General features: G+C 51.4%; 1 long non-coding RNA gene across 1 annotated transcript; it reads right to left on the bottom strand.

Moving 5' to 3' along the window:
- Positions 1-19,086: 19,086 nt before the first annotated feature.
- Positions 19,087-22,253, bottom strand: LOC120966394 (uncharacterized). Its single transcript, XR_006665315.2, has 2 exons — positions 21,548-22,253; positions 19,087-21,476 (listed from the first exon to the last, which is right to left on the bottom strand). It is a non-coding gene; the product is annotated as an uncharacterized lncRNA (long non-coding RNA).
- Between the last annotated feature and the right edge of the window lie 511 nt (positions 22,254-22,764).

The raw sequence follows: 22,764 nt of genomic DNA, 5'->3' as shown, positions 1-22,764 counted from the left end.
GAAGATACTTGAGTGAATTTAGATACAAGAGAATGAAGAGACGACAAGCTGACTAGAGAATACTTGAACGATGCACCGGTAAGATTTGGAGAACGAGAGCTGAAAGCCGAGAATGGGTAATATTTAGAAATGAAGGCCTTCCGATGATCGAGAAAGGAAAGCAACTCTTGAAATGCTTCGGATGGGTATGAAAAGAATTCTTGACCATCGGAACCAATTATGAGGATGGCATGAAGCTAGAACCATGAATCTTCAAGAAAACGGACCAAGATTTAGAGGAGTTCTTCTTCGGTCTTCAAAAGCTGAGAATGACGACGAGAAACACTGTCGGCGTTCTGGGAACGGGGGTCCCCAGACTTGCCTGCCTGCGGCCCACGGCGTGGCTCCACTCGCGGCCCAGTACAACCCGTCTTCACCAACAAATGCTCAAGACCCTCGCGAGGGGCCAAGCCACGCAAGGCGGATGACACAAGACCTCCTCGGGAGCGGCCTCACCAGGCTGGCTCACGAGGGGCTGAGAGATCAAGGCAATGCGAACCTCGCGAGGTTCCAATGACGTAAGCCATGACGACCAAGACCAGGCGGGCGCCAAGCGGGCGCCAGCGCGCACAGTGTCCTCGTTTCTTCTTTGGTGCTAAGGAGGCAAGCGCAGGCGAGGAGTACCGAGGCATCAACCAAAGGTTTCCATATCGGTGCAACGAGACCAAGACCAGCAGGACGGCAGGACGGAGGTCACCGTGGAGCCCAAGACGGCGTCACCACCAGAGCCTTTGGCAGGCGAAGACCACCTTTAGTCAGGATAGCTTGTACTAGCTGTCCCCCTTCGAATTTGCCGTTGTGGCATCCCTTCCTGCTCAATATTTCGGAAGAGGACCAGGCCTCTATAAATAGGACTAGCCACCACAGTAGGAGGCAAGGGAGCCTCAACTCAACTCATCTTGGACTGGATCCACTCCATCCTCACACCCACCAAGCACAAGAACACCTCACCTCAGGAGGTTGTTCTTCCCTTTGTACTGTTCATCCTTAGCCCAAGAGGCAATCCACCACACCACACTGGAGTAGGGTATTACACCACAATGGTGGCCTGAACCAGTATAAATCTCGTGTCTCTTGTGTTGCGGGTTCGTAGAGCTAGGCTTTGAGATCGCGGTGAGGCTGAGGGCGTGATTAGGTAGGGGGAAATCTTCATGCGCACCCCAGTGTTCGAACCTCAAGGGTTTTGCCGGAACCCGAAATCCCGACATTGCGGAGAGATCAAGGCAAGGCGAACCTCGCGAGGTTCCAATGACGTAAGCCATGACGACCAAGACCAGGCGGGCGCCAGGGCGCACAGTGTCCTAATTTCCTCTTTGGTGCTAAGGAGGCAAGCACAGGCGAGGAGTATCGAGGCATCAGGCAAAGGTTTCCATATCGGTGCAACGAGACCAAGACCAGCAGGACGGCAGGACGGAGGTCACCGTGGAGCCCAAGACGGTGTCACCACCAGAGCCTTTGGCAGGCGAAGACCACCTTTAGTCAGAATAGCTTGTACTAGTTGTCCCCCTTCAAATTGGTCGTTGTGGCATCCCTTCCCGCTCAATATTTCGGAAGAGGACCATGCCTCTATAAATAGGACTAGCCACCACAGTAGGAGGCAAGGGAGCCTCAACTCAACTCATCTTGGACTGGATCCACTCCATCCTCACACCCACCAAGCACAAGAACACCTCACCTCAGGAGGCTGTTCTTCTCTTTGTACTGTTCATCCTCAGCCCAAGAGGCAATCCACCACACCACACTGGAATAGGGTATTACACCACAACGGTGGCCCGAACCAGTATAAATCTCGTGTCTCTTGTGTTGCGGGTTCGTCGAGCTAGGCTTTGAGATCACGGTGAGGCTGAGGGCGTGATTAGGTAGGGGGAAATCTTCGTGCGCACCCCAGTGTTCGAATCTCAAGGGTTTTGCCGCAACCCGAAATCAGAAATTTGGCGCGCCAGGTAGGGGTGCGCCGAAGCTTTCCTTCCGTCGATCCGCGTCCTGTCGCTTCGTCGCATCCATGGCGGATGCTCGCCGAGCTCGCGCTGAGCGCCGAGCCGCCCTCGCCGCCCGCGTTGCTCAGACGGTTCCTGTCGGCGGGCCTCCCCGTCGTTCTCCGTCACCTGCCGCCATCGCCACCACCGGCCCGGCGGGAAATGAGCAGCAAGCGTCCATGCTGCACCGCTCGGTATGGCGGGATGGCCGCACCGCCACTCCGTCGCTGACCCCGGCCGGCTCGTCGCGCTCCCACGGACGCGCAGGCCGCGCTGCTCATGGCGCGCGAACCCTGCGCTACCCCCATCGACGACCTCTACGAGGACTGGCTGGACCGCATCACCGAGCTCGTCAGCGCCGCAGGGGGCTCCCCCGCGCCATCCCTCTCGCTGCCTCGCCCTCCGCCAGCTGCGGGCGATGTGGCTCATGGAGCACCACCACCACCTCCGCACGAAGACGGCGTCCTGGCGCCAAGGCGTGCGGCCCCCCGGCGCGACCCACCGCTTCGGGCGCCCGTGCGCGAAGAAGGAAGCTGCCAAGAATTTCCCCGTCCGCAAGAAAACGCTCCCGCGCTCCCAGCACCACTACGACAAGACCGTGCGCCGCCTGCGGTGGCGGTGCGCGGACATCAAGGCAGGCTCCACATCAGCAAAGGGCCCCGATGGCCACCGCAGGCTGCCGCGCCTTCACTCCTGAGCTGCGTAGCATCGCATGGTCGGGCAAGTTCAAGCCAGACCTGCCTCCTCGCTATGATGGCACCCCCGACCCCGCGGAGTTCCTGCAACTCTACGAGCTGAGCATCGAGGCGGCCAACGGCGACGAAAAAGTCATGGCGAACTGGTTCCCCATGGCTCTCAAGGATGGCGCTTGTTCATGGCTCCAGAACCTGCCTCTAGGCTCCATCTCCTCCTGGAACGAGATGTGCGACCGCTTCGTCGCCAACTTCCAGGGCACTCGCGACCGCCCTCCTGCCGCGGGTGACCTGCGCCGCGTCAAGCAGTAGCCAGGGGAGACCCTCCAGAAGTACATCCAGCGCTTCAACAACGTTCGCCTCAAGACCCCCAAGGTGACGGACGAGGCCATCATCTCCGCGTTTTCCGATGGCGTCCGCGACGTCAAGATGAAGGAGAAGCTCGCCATCCACGAGGAGCTATGCACGTCCTTGGAGTTGTTCAGCCTGGCGACCAAGTGCGCAAGGGCTGAGGAAGGGCGCCTTTCCCTCCTCGAGCTCCCAGCTGCCGACCTGGAGGAGAAGAAAGACAAGGCCAAGGACATGAATCGCAAGGGAGTGGCTGTACTCGCGGCGGAGCCAGACACGAAGCGCGGCCGGGACCAGCCCGAGTCATCCAAGAGCAGCCGACCGTTCTGCGCCTTCCACAACGTTCACAGCCACAGCCACAACACCAACGACTGTCAAGAGCTCAGGGCCATTCGAGATGGATGCCTCGGTCGACGCCCCGAGCGCAACGACCAGGGCTACGACTGAGGAGGAGGATGTGGCGGAGGACGCTGGGACGACCTTGGCCCTCTCCAGGAGTGGCTTGACCGGCCTCGTGAGGACCGCTGGCAAGACCAGCCTCGTGAGGGCGCCTGGAGGGATCAGCCTCGCGAGGACCGCCCCCAGGGCAACGCTGGTCTTCCTCCGCTGCCGCCACCACCAAGAAGGAATGACGACCACCAGGACGAGGGGGCTGGGGGCTTCCAGGAGCCGCGAGCTATGGCCTGCATCTTGGGCGGAGCTCAAGCCCCAGCCTCTCAGCGAATCTTCAAGCAGTTTGCTCACGAGGTGAACGCAGTCCTCCACAGGCTCGAGGCCACACGCCCGCTTAGATGGTCCAAGTGCGCCATCACCTTCAGTTCGACAGATTAGCTCAAGTGCGCGGCCACCGCTGGCGCCCTCCCGATGCTTTGCTCACCCGTCATCAGCAACGTACATGTCACCAAGACCCTCGTCGACGGCGGAGCAGGGCTTAACGTCCTGTCCGTCGAGATGTTCGACAACCTTCAAGTGCCCTACGATCAGCTTCAGCCTACCAAGCCCTTCTCAGGAGTGACCGACGGTTCCACCACGCTGATAGTGTTGGGGAACGTAGCAATAATTCAAAATTTTCCTACATGTCACCAAGATCAATCTAGGAGATGCTAGCAACGAGAGAGAGGGAGTGCATCTTCATGCCCTTGAAGATCGCCAAGCGGAAGCGTTACAAGAACGCGGTTGATGGAGTCGTACTCGTAGCGATTCAAATCGCGGAAGATCCGATCTAGCGCCGAACAGACGGCGCCTCCTCGTTCAACACACGTACAGCCCGGGGACGTCTCCTCCTTCTTGATCCAGCAAGGGGAGAGGAGAAGTTGAGGGAGAACTCCAGCAGCACGACGGCGTGGTGGCAATGGAGCTCGTGGTTCTCCGGCAGAGCTTCGGTAAGCACTACGGAGGAGGAGGAGGAGGTGTATGAGGAGGGAGGGCTACGCCAGGGAAGAGGTGTCGCTGCCCTCCCACCCCTCCACTATATATAGGGGCAAGGGGAGAGGGGGAGGCGCCCTAGAGTTTCCCCTAGGGGCGGCGGCCAAGCAGATTGGATCTCCCTAGGGAAAATCCTAGGGAGACTTGCCCCCAAGCCAAGCAGGTGGAGGCTTGCCTCCCAAGCCAGGTGGAGGCGCCCCACCTCCCCAAGTAACGTGGGGAAGGGTGTGGGGGGCTCACCACCCATTAGTGGGCTGGTTTGCCCCTTCCCCTTTGGCCCATGAGGCCCTCCAACACTTGTCGGGGCTCTCGAAACACCTTTCGGTCATGCTGGCCATAGCCTGGTACCCCCGGAACACTTTCGGACTCCAATACCCTTCGTCCAATATATCGATCTTCACCGCCGGACCATTCCGGAACTCCTCGTGATGTCCGGGATCTCATCCGGGACTCCGAACAACCTTCGGTAACCACATACTATTTCCCATAACAACTCTAGCGTCACCGAACCTTAAGTGTGTAGACCCTACGGGTTCGGGAACCATGCAGACATGACCGAGACACCTCTCCGGCCAATAACCAATAGCGGGATCTGGATACCCATATTGGCTCCCACATGTTCCATGATGATCTCATCGGATGAACCACGATGTCGGGGATTCAATCAATCCCGTATACAATTCCCTTTGTCTATCAGCATGTTGCTTGCCCGAGATTCGATCGTCGGTATCCCAATACCTCGTTCAATCTTGTTACCGGCAAGTCTCTTTACTCGTTCCGTAACGCATGATCCCGTGGCTAACTCCTTAGTCACATTGAGCTCATTATGATGATGCATTACCGAGTGGGCCCAGAGATACCTCTCCGTCATACGGAGTGACAAATCCCAGTCTCGATTCGTGCCAACCCAAGAGACACTTTCGGAGATACCTGTAGTGCACCTTTATAGCCACCCAGTTACGTTGTGACGTTTGGTACACCCAAAGCATTCCTACGGTATCCGGGAGTTGCACAATCTCATGGTCTAAGGAAACGACACTTGACACTAGAAAAGCTCTTAGCAAACGAACTACACGATCTTGTGCTATGCTTAGGATTGGGTCTTGTCCATCACATCATTCTCCTAATGATGTGATCCCGTTATCAATGACATCCAATGTCCATGGTCAGGAAACCATAACCATCTATTGATCAACGAGCTAGTCAACTAGAGGCTTACTAGGGACATGTTGTGGTCTATGTATTCACACATGTATTACGGTTTCCAGTTAATACAATTATAGCATGAACAATAGACAATTATCATGAACAAGGAGATACAATAATAACCATTTTATTATTGCCTCTAGGGCATATTTCCAACAGATAGGGCAGGTCCGCCTCCCTATCACTTTTGGACAGTGCGACAACTACTGCACCGAGCTCATCGACTTCGACGTCGCCCACATCCGTCTGCCATACAATGCCATCCTCAGGTATCCGGCCCTGGCCAAGTTCATGGCAGTGACACACCACGGCTACAACGTCCTCAAGATGCCAGGAAGTGGCGGGATCATCATAGTCCCCTGTGAAGAAAGAGATGCGGTCTGCCATACAATTATAGCATGAACAATAGACAATTATCATGAACAAGGAAATATAATAATAACCAATTTATTGTTGCCTCTAGGGCATATTTCCAACAGTCCCCCACTTGCACTAGAGTCAATAATCTAGTTCACATCACTATGTGATTGTAATGAATCCAACACCCATGGGGTTTGTTCATATCTCTCTTGTGAGAGAGGTTTTTAGTCAACGGGTCTGAACCTTCCAGATCCGTGTGTGCTTTACAAATCTCTATGTCATCTTGTAGATGCAACTACCACGCGCTGCTTGGAGCTATTCCAAATAACTGCTCTACTATACGAATCTAGTTTACTACTCAGAGTCATCCGGATTAGTGTCAAAGTTTGCATCGACGTAACCCTTTACGACGAACTCTTTTACCACCTCCATAATCGAGAAATTTCCTTAGTCCACTAGTTACTAAGGATAAGTTCGACCGCTGTCATGTGATCCATTCCTGGATCACTCTTGTACCCCTTGACTGACTCATGGCAAGGCACACCTCAGGTGCGGTACACATAGCATACTGTAGAGCCTATGTCTAAAGCATAGGGGACGACCTTCGTCCTTTCTCTCTCTTCTGTTGTGGTCATGTTTTGAGTCTTACTCGACACTCACACCTTGTAACACAGCCAAGAACTCCTTCTTTGCTGATCTATTTTGAACTGCTTCAAAATCTTGTCACGGTACGTATTCATTTGAAAGTACTATTAAGCGTTTTTTATCTATCCTTATAGATCTTGATGCTCAATGTTCAAGTAGCTTAATCCAGGTTTTCCATTGAAAAACACTTTTCAAATAACCCTGTATGCTTTCTAGAAATTCTACATCATTTCTGATCAACAATATGTTAACAACATATACTCATCAAAAATTCTATAGTGCTCCCACTCACTTCTTTGGAAATACAAGTTTCTCATAAACTTTGTATAAACCCAAAATCTTTGATCATCTCATCAAAGCATACATTCCAACTCCGAGATGCTTACTCCAGTCCTTAGAAGGATTGCTGGAGCTTTGCATACTTGTTAGCATCTTTCAGGATTGACAAAACCTTCAGCTGGTTGTATCACATACAACCTTTCCTCAAGAAAATCGTCGAGGAAACAATGTTTTGACATCCTATCTGCAAGATTTCATAAATAATGCAGTAACTGCTAATATAATTCCAACAGACTCTTAGCATCGCTACGAGTGAGAAAGTCTCATCGCAGTCAACTCCTTGAACTTGCCGGAAAACATCTTAACGACAAGTCGAGCTTTCTTAATGGTGACACTTACCATCATTGTCTGTCTTCCTTTTAAAATCCATCTGCACCCAACAGCCTTACGACCATCAAGTAGTTCTTCCAAAGTCTATACTTTGTTTTTATACATGGATCCTCTCTCGGATTTTATGGCCTCGAGCCATTCGTCGGAATCCGGGCCCATCATCGCTTCTCCATAGCTCGTAGGTTCATTGTTGTCTAGCAACATGACTTCCAAGACAGGATTACGTACCACTCTGAAGTAGCATGCATCCTTGTCGTCCTACGAGGTTTGGTAGTGACTTGATCCGAAGTTTCATGATCACTATCATAAGCTTCCACTTCAATTGGTGTAGGTGCCACAGGAACAACTTCCTGTGCCCTGCTACACACTAGTTGAAGTCATGGTTCAATAACCTCATCAAGTCTCCACCATCCTCCCACTCAATTCTTTCGAGAGAAACTTTTCCTCGAGAAAGGACCTGTTTCTAGAAACAATCACTTTGCTTCCGGATCAGAAATAGGAGGTATACCCAACTGTTTTGGGTATTCTATGAAGATGCATTTATCCGCTTTGGGTTCGAGCTTATCAGCCTGAAACTTTTCCACATAAGCGTCGCAGCCCCTAACTTTTAAGAAACGACAGCTTAGGTTTCTCTAAACCATAGTTCATACGGTGTCGTCTCAACGGAATTGCGTGGTGCCCTATTAAAGTGAATGCGGTTGTCTCTAATGCCTAACCCATAAACGATAGTGTAATTCGATAAGAGACATCATGGTATGCACCATATCCAATAGGGTGCAGTTATGATGTTCGGACACACCATCACACTATGGTGTTCTAGGCGGTATTAGTTGTGAAACAATTTCCACAATGTCTTAATTGTGTGCCAAACTCGTAACTCAGATATTCATCTTATGATCATATCACAGACATTTTATCCTCTTGTCACGACGATCTTCAACTTCACTCTAAAATTACTTGAACCTTTCAATAATTCAGACTTGTGTTTCATCAAGTAAATATACTCGGCATCTACTCAAATCATCTGTGAAGTAAGAACATAACGATATCCACTGCATGCCTCAGCACTCATTGGACTGCACACATCAAATGTATTACTTCCAACAAGTTTCTCTCTTGTTTCATCTTACTGAAAACGAGGCCTTTTAGTCATCTTGCCCATGTGGTATGATTTGCATGTCTCAAGTGATTCAAAATCAAGTGAGTTCAAACGATCCATATGTATGGAGTTTCTTCATGCATATCTACCAATAGACATGGTTCGCATGTCTCAATCTTTTCAAAAATGAGTGAGTCCAAAGATCCATCGACATGGATCTTCTTCATGCGTTTTATACCAATATGACTCAAGTGGCAGTGCCACAAGTATGTGGTACTATCATTACTATCTTATATCTTTTGGCATGAACATGTGTATCACTACGATCGAGATTCAATAAACCATTCATTTTAGGTGCAAGACCATTGAAGGTATTATTCAAATAGACAGAGTAACCATTATTCTCCTTAAATGAATAACCGTATTGCGATAAACATAATCCAATCATGTCTATGCTCAACGCAAACACCAAATAACAATTATTTAGGTTTAACACCAATCTCGATGGTAGAGGGAGCATGCGATGCTTGATCACATCAACCTTGGAAACACTTCCAACACATATCGTCATCTCACCTTTAGCTAGTCTCCGTTTATTCCGTAGCCTTTTATTTCGAGTTACCAACACTTAGCAACCGAACCGGTATCTAATACCCTGGTGCTACTAGGAGTACTAGTAAAGTACACATTAATATAATGTATATCCAATATACTTCTGTCGACCTTGCCTACCTTCTCATCTACCAAGTATCTAGGGTAGTTCTGCTTCAGTAACCGTTCCCCTCATTACAGAAGCACTTAGTCTCGGGTTTGGGTTCAACCTTGGGTTTCTTCACAAGAGCAGCAACTGATTTGCCGTTTCATGAAGTATCCCTTCTTTCCCTTGCCCTTCTTGAAACTAGTGGTTTTACTAACCATCAACAATTGATGCTCCTACTTGATTTCTACTTTTGTGGTGTCAAACATCACAAATAGCTCAAGGATCATCATATCTATCCCTGATTTGTTATAGTTCATCACGAAGCTCTAGTAGCTTGGTGGCAGTGACTTTGGAGAACCATCACTATCTCATCTGGAAGATTAACTCCCACTCGATTCAAGCGATTGTAGTACTCAGACAATCTGAGCACATGCTCAACGGTTGAGCTTTTCTCCCTTAGTTTGCAGGCTTAAGAAACTTGTCAGAGGTCTCATACCTCTTGACGTGGGCACGAGCCTAAAATCCCAATTTCAGCTCTTGGAACATCTCATATGTTCCGCGACGTTTCAAAATGTCTTCGGTGCCTCAATTCTAAACCGTTCAACATTACGCACTGAACTATCACGTAGTCATGAAAACGTGTATGTCAGATGTTCGCAACATCCAAAAACGACGCTCGAGGTTCAGCACACCGAGCGGTGCATTAAGGACATAAGCCTTCTGTGCAGCAATGAGGACAATCCTCAGTTTACGGACCCAGTCCGCATAATTGCTACTATCAACTTTCAACTAAATTTTCTCTAGGACCATATCTTAAACAGTAGAACTAAAGCGTAAGCTGCGACATAATTTGCAAAGACCTTTTGACTATGTTCATGATAATTAAGTTCATCTAATCAAATTATTTAATGAACTCCCACTCAGATAGACATCCCTCTAGTCATCTAAGTGATACATGATCCGAGTCAACTAGGCCGTGTCCGATCATCACGTGAGACGGACTAGTCATCATCGGTGAACATCTCCATGTTGATCTTATCTACTATACGACTCATGTTCGACCTTTCGATCTCTTGTGTTCCGAGGCCATGTCTGTACATGCTAGGCTCGTCAAGTCAACCTAAGTGTTTCGCATGTGTAAATCTGGCTTACACCCGTTGTATGCGAACATTAGAATCTATCACACCCGATCATCACGTGGTGCTTCGAAACAACGAACCTTCGCAACGGTGCACAGTTAGGGGGAACACATCTCTTGAAATTTTAGTGAGGGATCATCTTATTTATGCTACCGTCGTTCTAAGCAAATAAGATGTAAACATGACAAACATCACATGCAAATCATAAAGTGACATGATATGGCCAATATCATCTTGCGCCTTTTGATCTCCATCTTTGAGGCGCGGCATGATCACCTTCGTCACCGGCATGACACCATGATCTCCATCATCGTGTCTTCATGAAGTTGTCTCGCCAACTATTAGTTCTACTACTATGGCTAACGGTTAGCAATAAAGTAAAGTAATTACATGGCGTTTTCATTGACACGCAGGTCATATAATAAATTAAGACAACTCCTATGGCTCCTGCCGGTTGTCATACTCATCGACATGAAGTCGTGATTCCTATTACAAGAACATGATCAATCTCATACATCACATATATATAATTCATCACATCCTTTTGGCCATATCACATCACATAGCATACCCTGCAAAAACAAGTTAGACGTCCTCTAATTGTTGTTGCATATTTTACGTGGCTGCTATGGGTTTCTAGCAAGAACGTTTCTTACCTACGCAAAAGCCACAACGGTGATATGTCAATTGCTATTTACCCTTCATAAGGACCCTCTTCATCGAATCCGATCCGACTAAAGTGGGAGAGACAGACACCCGCTAGCCACCTTATGCATCAAGTGCATGTCAGTCGGTGGAACCTGTCTTACGTAAGAGTACGTGTAAGGTCGGTCCGAGCCGCTTCATCCCACAATGCCGCCGAATCAAGATAAGACTAGTAACGGCAAGCAAATTGAACCAATAATAGCCCACAACTACTTTGTGTTCTACTCGTGCATAGAATCTACGCATAGACCTAGCTCTGATGCCACTGTTGGGGAACGTAGCAATAATTCAAAATTTTCCTACGTGTCACCAAGATCAATCTAGGAGATGCTAGCAACAAGAGAGAGGGAGTGCATATTCATACCCTTGAAGATCGCCAAGCGGAAGCGTTACAAGAACGCGGTTGATGGAGTCGTACTCGTAGTGATTCAAATCGCGGAAGATCTGATCTAGCACCGAACGGACGGCGCCTCCGCGTTCAACACACGTACAGCCCGGGGACGTCTCCTCCTTCTTGATCCAGCAAGGGGAGAGGAGAAGTTGAGGGAGAACTCCAGCAGCACGACGGCGTGGTGGCAATGGAGCTCGTGGTTCTCCGGCAGAGCTTCGCTAAGCACTACGGAGGAGGAGGAGGAGGTGTATGAGGAGGGAGGGCTGCGCCAGGGAAGAGGTGCGGCTGCCCTCCCACCCCTCCACTATATATAGGGGCAAGGGGAGAGGGGGAGGCGCCCTAGGGTTTCCCCTAGGGGCGGCGGCCAAGCAAATTGGATCTCCCTAGGGAAAATCCTAGGGAGACTTGCCCCCCAAGCCAAGCAGGTGGAGCCTTGCCTCCCAAGCCAGGTGGAGGCGCCCCACCTCCCCAAGTAACGTGGGAAAGGGTGTGGGGGCGCACCACCCATTAGTGGGCTGGTTTGCCCCTTCCCCTTTGGCCCATGAGGCCCTCCAACACTTGCCGGGGCTCCCGAAACACCTTTCGGTCATGCTGGCCATAGCCTGGTACCCCCGGAACACTTCCGGACTCCAATACCCTTCGTCCAATATATCGATCTTCACCGCCGGACCATTCCGGAACTCCTCGTGATGTCCGGGATCTCATCCGGGATTCCGAACAACCTTCGGTAACCACATACTATTTCCCATAACAACTCTAGCGTCACCGAACCTTAAGTGTGTAGACCCTACGGGTTCGGGAACCATGCAGACATGACCGAGACACCTCTCCGGCCAATAACCAATAGCGGGATCTGGATACCCATATTGGCTCCCACATGTTCCATGATGATCTCATCGGATGAACCACGATGTCGGGGATTCAATCAATCCCGTATACAATTCCCTTTGTCTATCGGCATGTTGCTTGCCCGAGATTCGATCGTCGGTATCCCAATACCTCGTTCAATCTTGTTACCGGCAAGTCTCTTTACTCGTTCCGTAACGCATGATCCCGTGGCTAACTCCTTAGTCACATTGAGCTCATTATGATGATGCATTACCGAGTGGGCCCAGAGATACCTCTCCGTCATACGGAGTGACAAATCCCAGTCTCGATTCGTGCCAACCCAAGAGACACTTTCGGAGATACCTGTAGTGCACCTTTATAGCCACCCAGTTACGTTGTGACGTTTGGTACACCCAAAGCATTCCTACGGTATCCGGGAGTTGCACAATCTCATGGTCTAAGGAAACGACACTTGACACTAGAAAAGCTCTTAGCAAACGAACTACACGATCTTGTGCTATGCTTAGGATTGGGTCTTGTCCATCACATCATTCTCCTAATGATGTGATCCCGTTATCAATGACATCCAATGTCCATGGTCAGGAAACCATAACCATCTATTGATCAACGAGCTAGTCAACTAGAGGCTTACTAGGGACATGTTGTGGTCTATGTATTCACACATGTATTACGGTTTCCAGTTAATACAATTATAGCATGAACAATAGACAATTATCATGAACAAGGAGATACAATAATAACCATTTTATTATTGCCTCTAGGGCATATTTCCAACAGATAGGGCAGGTCTGCCTCCCTATCACTTTTGGACAGTGCGACAACTACCGCACCGAGCTCATCGACTTCGACGTCGCCCACATCCGTCTGCCATACAATGCCATCCTCAGGTATCCGGCCCTGGCCAAGTTCATGGCAGTGACACACCACGGCTACAACGTCCTCAAGATGCCAGGAAGTGGCGGGATCATCACAGTCCCCTGTGAAGAAAGAGATGCGGTGTGCTCCCTCGAGCGCGCCTTCCAAGCAGCATCAATCAAAGACCCGTCACAGCAATGCAGCACAGTACCCTCCTGAGGTCGTCCCCAAGAAGAAGAAGCAACTACTCCACACAGGGCCTCAGGAGAGCGGCGCCGCAAGTGGAGCCGCGTCAGGATCAACGCCCTTGCCTAGGGCGCCTCCCTCCCTCGCATAGGAAGGCGCGCCCGGCGCCCTCCTCGGGCAGGGCTCGGGGGCTCTCTTCTGGAGGGCCTCCGACCTTGCCAACGTCACGAGGGATGCGCTCGAGCACCACATGGAGGCGTGCTTCGCACCACGTTTCCCTGAGGAGGACACCGGACGAGGAGCGCCCGGCGCTCAGGAGTTCATTGCCAAGACCACTCAGAAACTGCAGGATGCAAGAGCCATGCGCGGCGACCACCGCTCACTTGGCGCGGCTCCCAATCCAGGCGAGGATGGCGGGTTGCGCGTCTGCATCGACACCCCAGGGCTCAATAGGGTCGTGTCTTAGGAGCTCTTCTGGCCTTCGCGCGTGAGACGCTGCGAGGGCCCACCTCACAGCTACGTTCACATGCCTTTTGGCCTGCCGAGCGTGGCGTCCGCCTTCCAGCGCAACCTGCGGAGCATCCTGGCGGCTCAGGAGGCCAAGCACCACGCAGTCCTGGCGGAGATGGAGACAGTCCTCAAGGAACCATCTGGACCCCCAGAGCCTCCCGAGGCTCAGGGCCCCGGTGGCTCGTGAGGAGCAACCCCTTCATCACGCGTCTTCAGCTGCCTCAACACCCCTTCGACAACAGAACCAGGTGACATCTTCTAAGTTTATTTAGCTGGGAGCACCCCTCGAGCTACATCATTCCCAGGCCGCGTGGATCCGTCCCTGCGGCGTGTATCCCTTTTTTTATGTCTTTAGCTTACCTTGCTGGGGGCGCCCCTCGGGCTGCATCACCCTGAAGCCGCTCGGGCCTGACCTAGTGGTGTGTATGGTTCTTGCATTTACCTGAGCCAATTTGCTTCCCATGCATAATCTATCTATGGTTATCACATGCTTGACTGTCACCTACCATGGGAGCTGTTCACGCTGGCACGGCGCTTGTGCTTGGGTCCGTCCCTGCAACGTCGACAAATCTGAGCGGTCGAGCTCTGAACCGCGGCACGCCCCGCGCGCGTCACCTCACCAGGCCCTCAGTGCCTTCATTCTCTTACGGAGTAACCAGTGGCCGGCCGATAATTATAATGGCAATTTGTGCCCCTTCTCGCGCTGACTTGCAGGAACCTCCCGAGGACAATAACGGGCGGTACCGCGGGCTCCCTCTTCTCCCATGCGATTCGCTTGCGCGTTAAAAGGGGGGCTCCTGAGCATCGCGACTCAGGAGCTCCTACTGGCTCTCCAGCCCTCACCTCCTCGCCTTGACCACGGCATCACGACCTGGCATACCAGCGGCGGCTGAGCTCGCTCGAGGGCCGGGACCTGAGGACGTAGATCACCAAGGAGAGCGTGGGGAAGAAGGGGAAGCACGCACGGGCCTAACCTAGCTGCGCCACAGCCGCCAACGCACGGGTCTGGCGCAACGCTAGGAAACGACTCCAGACTGCCAAGATAAGTTTCGCGCTCGGACCAATCAATCGCTACGACACGGGATTCTCACTCGCTGCAGCCCTGCCACGGCAATGTCGCCTCCCTTTCTTACCTCTCGGTGGCCACTTGCATGCTAAAGGGGACATCCTGAGCATCGCGTCTCAGGAGCTCTTACTGGACCTCGGGCCGCTCACCTCCTGGCCTTGACCACGGCATCGCGACCTGGCATACCAGCAATGGCTGCAGCCTGCCTGGGGACCGGGACCTGTCAGCGTAGAGCACCAAGCCGTCGCGAGGATAGAAAGGGGAGACTGAGCCGAAGCAGGACACGCATGCTCGCACAATTTCATAATAAGGATAATGTCAACAAAAGACATTACAGGTTCATTACACGCCCCCACGGGGTTCATTTCGATTCCTCGCAGGGAACAAAAGAAAGGAAATTCAAGGAGCCCTATCTACACACGCCAGCGCAGCCGACGCCATCATCAACAGTGGGCCATGGGAGGCCGGCGCCAACTCCATCCAGATCAGCAACGGCAGGACGCTGCGGCCTTGCTCCGGGCGCGGCGAGAGCTCGGGGGCACGTGGCTGTCGTCGCTCGTCTCCGGAGTCTCGTAGGGCTCGGGAGAGTCGCTGGACTCCCAAGCATCGCCACTGCTATTGGATGAGTCGCTGGCGAGGTGGGCGGCAGGCCCAGCTTCTACCGCGGCACCGTTCAGGCGGCCCTCTCCGGGGCAGCACTCCAAGCGGCGGCCTTCCGCGTTGAAGACCTTGAAGAACATGGTGGAGGCGCCGTCGTACTCGAAGTGGATCGCAAGGGCGCCTTCTGCGCGGCAAACCCGAGCAACCTCGCCCCAGCCGCGGGTCATGAAGATCTTGCCCGGGGAGACGGCTTCCACTTCCGCTCTGGTCGCCGGGGCGTCGCAGTCGACGTGTTGCAGCCATAGCTCGAGGGCCCCCCTCGACGGCATCTCGACAGAGAAGAACTGGGGGAAGCGGATCCAGGTGCGCGGAGGCATCGTCGCCCACAGCACGAGTTCACGCGAGGAGTCCATGGCGTGGGCCCCTTGGGCGACGGCGTGCGCCACCGTGGCGCGGCGACCACGGCCGCGGCATGGGCGGCGCCGCTCGCCGCCTCTTCCTCCTGAGCCCTCGGCTTGGGCGTATAAAGGCAGCGGATACCCGGCAGGTGGCCGCTCGTACCAAGGCCTTGTCACCTCCTGCCTCACGACTACGTCACGATGGTGGACCGGCCTCTTCTTCGGCGGAAGTGGACCGGGCTCGTCGCGGGGAGTTTTTCCCTTCTCCGCGGCCGAGAATCTTCGGATTGGCGCCATGGCGTCACTGCTAGCAATGGAGCGAGGGAGAAGAAGTGAGCGGAGCAGGAAGAGATGGGTGACGGGGGCTCTACCCCCCTCCTCATTTATAGCAGGAGGAGGCCAACTGTCGACCTCCACGATCGCAGGTAATGATAACCCTTTTGCATGCAGCAGGGACTCATCAAGTCGGGCAGTTGCCGAGGCAGCATGGGGAAGCGAAGACGCCCATGTCCAATCAATCGCCACGCGTCGACCAAGGCCGCAGGATGTTGGGGCCCGCGGCGCTCCGCACTTGCCCATTGGCTTCGCCTCGAAGCCAAGTCCGAGCGCGCCTAGGGCCCGGGGGCTACTGTCGGCGTTCTGGGAACGGGGGTCCCCAGACTTGCCTGCCTGCGGCCCATGGTGTGGCTCCACTCGCGGCCCAGTACGACCCGTCTTCACCAACAAATACTCAAGACCCTCGCGAGGGGCCAAGCATCGCGAGGCGGATGACACAAGACCTCCTCGGGAGCGGCCTCACCAGGCTGGCTCGCGAGGGGCGGAGAGATCAAGGCAAGGCGAACCTCGCGAGGTTCCAATGACGTAAGCCATGACGACCAAGACCAGGAGGGCGCCAGCGCGCACAGTGTCCTCATTTCCTCTTTGGTGCTAAGGAGGCAAGCGCAGACGAGGAGTACCGAGGCATCAGCCAAAGGTTTCCATATCGGTGCAACGAGACCAAGACCAGCAGGACGGAGGTCACCGTGGAGCCCAAGACGGTGTCACCACCAGAGCCTTTGGCAGGTGAAGACCACCTTTAGTCAGGATAGCTTGTACTAGCTGCCCCCCTTCAAATTGGCCGTTGTGGCATCCCTTCCCGCTCAATATTTGGGAAGAGGACCAGGCCTCTATAAATAGGACTAGCCACCACAGTAGGAGGCAAGGGAGCCTCAACTCAACTCATCTTGGATTGGATCCACTCCATCCTCACACCCACCAAGCACAAGAACACCTCACCTCAGGAGGCTGTTCTTCCCTTTGTACTGTTCATCCTCAGCCCAAGAGGCAATCCACCACACCACACTGGAGTAGGGTATTACACCACAACGGTGGCCCGGACCAGTATAAATCTCGTGTCTCTTGTGTTGCGGGTTCGTCGAGCTAGGCTTTGAGATCGCGGTGAGGCTGAGGGCGTGATTAGGTAGGGGGAAATCTTCGTGCGCACCCCAGTGTTCGAACCTCAAGGGTTTTGCCGGAACCCGAAATCCGACAAACACCACCATGAATTGTTGAGGCACTCCGGAATGAAGAATAGAAAGGTTGAACCAACGAAGAAAAGAATTTGAAAGATCTTGAAGAAAGATATATGACTAATGATAATTCATTCTTACGCCAAACTTTGAAACTAATTTGAAAACTCCGGTAAAAATTAGAAGAGTCAGGTAAGATCCTGGGAAAACACATGTGGGTTAGGGCCCACTCAAAAGAAACACCGTTGGAAAAGATTGCTTAGGAAGCGATAATGCACCGGTTGATTTGAATGGCTTGTATGAGATAACAACCTCAAAATACCTTGAACGGATTGAGAATGGAAACAAATTTTCTGAGATATCTTCAGCACTCTGGAACAAATGGAAAGCGAGAGGTGAATGATTAAGAGATACACCGGCATAAGAAAGCACTTGAAACGAGGAAGGGGATAAGATCAACACCTACAACTTGAACTGAATCCACCGGAAAAGAATAGGAGAATGAAGAATGATAAACATGAAGCTTCCTGAGCATCTTCCTGAGAATCATCGGATAAGAACATTGAAAGAAAAGACTGAAGAGACTTCTCAGAATAAAAGGATACATGATTATGAAATCTGAATCCTTGAAGAAAAGGGTGGGAGGGCGGGAAAAACAAAGAAAACTTGGGACGAATGAAACAAACACCGTTGAGAAAACTTAGAATTGATCTCGCGAATGTTGAAATGATCGGATCCACTTGAAGAGAAGCACGCCGGTTGGAAAAGAATTAACATGACAACCTCGATGATCAAGAAGGATTAGTATTCACATAGAAATATGAGAACACCGCTTAGGAAAGGTATGGATTCAACACGTGACATTGAAGCAACTCAAATACCACAACTCAAAACAAACCAAAGGATTTGGCTTGCAAAAGTAGCCGGAAACAAATACATAACCCATCATGCATTTGTTGGAAGGATAAACCTACGTAACTACTTGAATTCCCACCTATGAACTCCCGAAACTTTCTGGTTATGCAATTTGGTGTTGGGGATATAGGGAGGCACAAATATCTCACACAACTAACAAATCCTACACTCCAACTGTATCCATCCGTCAACACATAACCAAGAAAACCTCAGAAATCGTGTACCTCAGACCTTCGAAAACATCCGATATACTAGTTGTGGCAATACATCTGATCGCTCTCCCCAGTACTGGGTGTCGTCAAACTACTCTCACCACAAAGAGTATAGAAGCGTTTTCGATGTCGGCGACCTCTGGTATTCCGGAACTGAAATGATAAGCACTGTGACAAAAACACCTTGGAGCTCAACTCCCCGGGACACTGCCAAAACCCCTAAATGTCAGGAGGCACCAAGACAGAATCCCCGTCACAATGATATCGCAACGATCCAACAATACCCGCGTGATCCTAAAAAAATTCGAGTGAAAAAAGGATAGAAGAGTGAAAAAATACCTACATCACGAGTCCTCACCAGAGCGACGAAGTGGATGAGGAGTAAAAAGAATTCCTACTCTCTGATATAACTAGACTCAAAATAGTTTTCTTCTAGACTCAACAACGACAGCGGTTTGATCAATCAAGGGGGTCCTAAGGTTGGTAGGGCTCTCATACCAACTTGTAGCGCCCAAGATGCGATTCTATCCTAATCACGTGATGAATTCATGATTGGGGCACAACCGCATTTCGAGCGCATAGCAAGGTGGATATTATTACAACATACCATGTACTGAATAGATGAGAATACAACATAAAGGCTTACACTCGCCACAAGTTACAACATTCATACAACAATACATCAATACATGGCAACCATCATACAGAAGAGCAGGATCCGACTACAAATGAAATCAAACGAAAAAGAAGAACAACATCCACCCTGCTAATCCCAGGTTCTCCGACCCGAAACCTATCCCTTGATCGAAGAAGAAGCATAAGAACTCCAAACAAGAAAGCATCGCACTCGCGTCAGATCATCGCATTACTTGTACCTGCAACTGTTGTTGTAGTAATCTGCGAGCCACGAGGAGTCAGCAATCCCATTACCATGGGTATCAAGACTAGCAAAGCTTAATGGGTATTGAATGGATAAGTGGTGAGGTTGCAGCAGCACTAAGCATTGTATGGTGGCTAACTTACGAATACAAAAAGAAGATGAAAAACTACGCAACGGTCGCAGACTAGTAATGATCAAGAGGTGGTCCTGAACTACTTACGTTCAAGCATAACACAACCGTGTTCTCTTCTCGAACTTCCTCGAAAAGAGACAGTCACGGTTACACACGCGGTTGGTGTATTTTAGTTGAGTTTACTTCAAGTTCACTACAACCGGATATTAACAAATTCCCATATGCAACATAACCGCGGGCACGGCTCTCGAAAGTTTAAACCCTGCAGGGGTGTCCCAACTTAGCCCATGACAAGCTCACGATCCACGGAGACAATCCTCCATCGCAGGACCCTCCGATCAGACTCGGAGTCCCGATGCACAAGACAATTCGACAATGGTAAAACAAGTCCAGCAAGACCTCCCGATGTGCTGACACCCTGATAGTAGCCGATCATATCTCGTCTCAGGCCACGACGGATGAGCAAAGCTTACGGTCGCTGGGACCCAAGTTGCCCAGGGGGCGCCGCAGGGTGCTCTAGTTTGGACCAGCACTCACGAGGAGCACTGGCCCGGGGGTTAATTAAGAATCCTCGGGTGCTAGCCGGTCCCTATGCAAGTTTTAGTTGTTATTAGGCAAATGGTAAAACCAATGTTGGTCCTTGCTGTAAGAGTTTTATTCAAAGCAAACTGCCCATAAACCCTCATCGTGTTAGGGACGCAAAATCAAGGAACATAACACCGGTATGACGGAAACTAGGGCGGCAAGAGTGGAACAAAACACCAAGCAAAAGGCCGAGCCTTCCATCCTTTACCAAGTATATAGATGCATTATAATTAAATAAAAGATATTGTGATACCCCATGATATCCATGACATCCATGTCCCAACATGAAATAACCTGCAACTAGCAACGCTATAAGAGGGGCTGAGCAAAGCGGTAACAAGGCAAACAACGGAGTACAACCGGAAAGAAGCAACCAACATAGTAAACAACCAAACATAATCATTGCATGATGCGCAATCAAGTATGATGCATGTCCGGTTTGTCATGACATAGCAAAGTGCAACAAACAATACTACAAATTAAGTGCAGTTCAATATGCAAAGAGATGCATATTGACGAAACACCACATGACTTATTTAGTTCTCTCTCGGTTATGTACCCAACAATATTAAATGTTATTAAACATGGCAAGGGGTGAAGCATAAGTAAACTGCACATTTAGGCAAGTTTAAATGAGGCCGAAACACAAACAACAATTCCGAAAAATCCCCATATGCATATTCCGAATTTGCTACTGTTCTGCCCTAAGCCATATTTTAGAGTTGTTAAACAGGAAAATAACGTGCACCATGTTAATCTATGCATTTTTTACCCCATTTACATATAAAGTTTATTTAATTCGGAGCTACGGTTAATTAGATATGAAATAAACCATGTTAACATATTATTAATGCAAATTAAATGCAAACAACATTTTAAACATTTTAATCACGGATGAACGTTGAATATTATGAAACTAGATGAAATTCGAAGCATTTTACATATTTAAATTATTTACATATGATGCACGGTTTGTGAGATATTAAATGTATGAGGCATGAGGGCTCTTCTGCAAAACAGGCGTTCTCTGGATAAATAGCTAAAATCACCCAGAGGGAAAAAACATTAGTCGGGCCGAATCTGCTGGAACTGGGCCTGACTAGTGAGCGCTGGATCTGGGTCTGCTTACCTAGTGGCCTTGGGCCGTTCGGTGTAGAGGCCCGCAACGAGGAGGCAGGCCAAGGCGAAGCGGACAAGGAGGCGTCATCCTCTGCTCGAACGAAGCAGAGGTGCAGCACGGGGCTTGGGTGCGGCTCTCTCTCTCGAGCAGCGCAGGGGAAGAAGACGCGGCGACGTCAGCGGCTGCGGGACTTGGCGCGGCCGGTGGATCCAGTCGAGGACGTGGGCGGAGGCGGGCGGAGAGCTGAGGCCATGGCGGCGGCGTCCTGGTTCAGAGAAAGAGAGAGAGATGTGAGAGGGAGCAGAAGGGAGAGATGGAGGGCAGGGGCGCCGCGACCTGGTGGTGCTCGCCGGAGCAGCGGCGGCGAGGAGGAGGACCTCGGGTGGCTGAAGGCGGCAGCGAGCGCGGGGCGATGCAGGGAGCAGCAGCAGCTCCAGGAACTTGACGAGGCGACGGAGCCAACGTGGAGACAGAGGACTGGGCGCTCCGGATTTGGCATGGGGAGGCGACCGGCGGCACGAGGTGGCCTCCGTTCAAGGCGACGTGGGATTTGGCGAGGAACGGCTGCGGAGACGTCCGGCGACGGGCGTTCATGGCGAGGCTCATGTTGCTGCGATTTAGAAAGAGAGAGAGAGATGTGAGGCGAAGGGGAAAACGACGTTGGGGCGGCCGAGCTCGAGGAGAGGTAGAGGAGGGCTCGGGCACTGGTTCCGATCCACCCTGTATCGAAGCACGGGAGGAGGGAGGCGACCAGGAGGGTTGCTCGGCACGAGGGGCTTGAGGCCGCGGGGGTCATGGTGACGCGGTTGCCGGCGACGGTGGAGGCGCTGGCCTGCTAGTGGAGCGAGATGCTCGGGGACGAACGAGCAGAGGAGGGGAAAACGAGGAGGAGACCAGGAGAGGCGCTGGTTGGGTGGAGAAGGATCGGGAGGGATCCCGAGGTGGAAGAGGAGTGGGTAGTTGGCTGCCGGCGGCGACGGGAGTGATGGGACATTGCTAGTAAAATTTAGGGTCAAAGGGCTATTTATAGATAGAGGAGAAGGTTTAGGGTCTCATCGATTTATATCCGACGGTCAGAAAAAATAGGATAGCGAAACCAAATAAGAAATCGAAGATATTTTAGGGATGTCTGGAGATGATCCGGACCCATCGATCATGACCGTGCGGTTCGGGTTTGAGACAACATTCGGACGCGCACGAGATGGGGTCTGAGAGAGGTCGACAAGACAAAGGGGCCTGACAAAGGTCAATGGAGACGAAGCGAGAAGCGGCAACTACAAACGACTACGAGTTTTATGAAAACATGCAGATGCAATGCGGATGATGCGATGATGAATGCAACAAGCAAATAAATCACACGACAACAACGAAATAACTGGAAGGCGTCTGGAGCGTCGGTCTCGGGTCGTCACACTATGGCCTCTGCACGCAGCATAATTCTCAAATGTAGCAAATGAGAGTTTCTTTTTGGCCGAAGAGGCCGATTTGAGAGAGGACCTAGTAGGAGGGATATGCATAGCCATTAGCTCCATGGTCGAATGATGTTTGTTAGG

The sequence above is a fragment of the Aegilops tauschii genome, chromosome 6 (genome assembly GCF_002575655.3).
Source record: "Aegilops tauschii subsp. strangulata cultivar AL8/78 chromosome 6, Aet v6.0, whole genome shotgun sequence".
NCBI classification, from domain to species: domain Eukaryota; kingdom Viridiplantae; phylum Streptophyta; class Magnoliopsida; order Poales; family Poaceae; genus Aegilops; species Aegilops tauschii.
The sequence above is the reverse complement of the archived record's forward strand: the minus strand, read 5'-3'. Positions and strand labels throughout refer to the sequence as shown.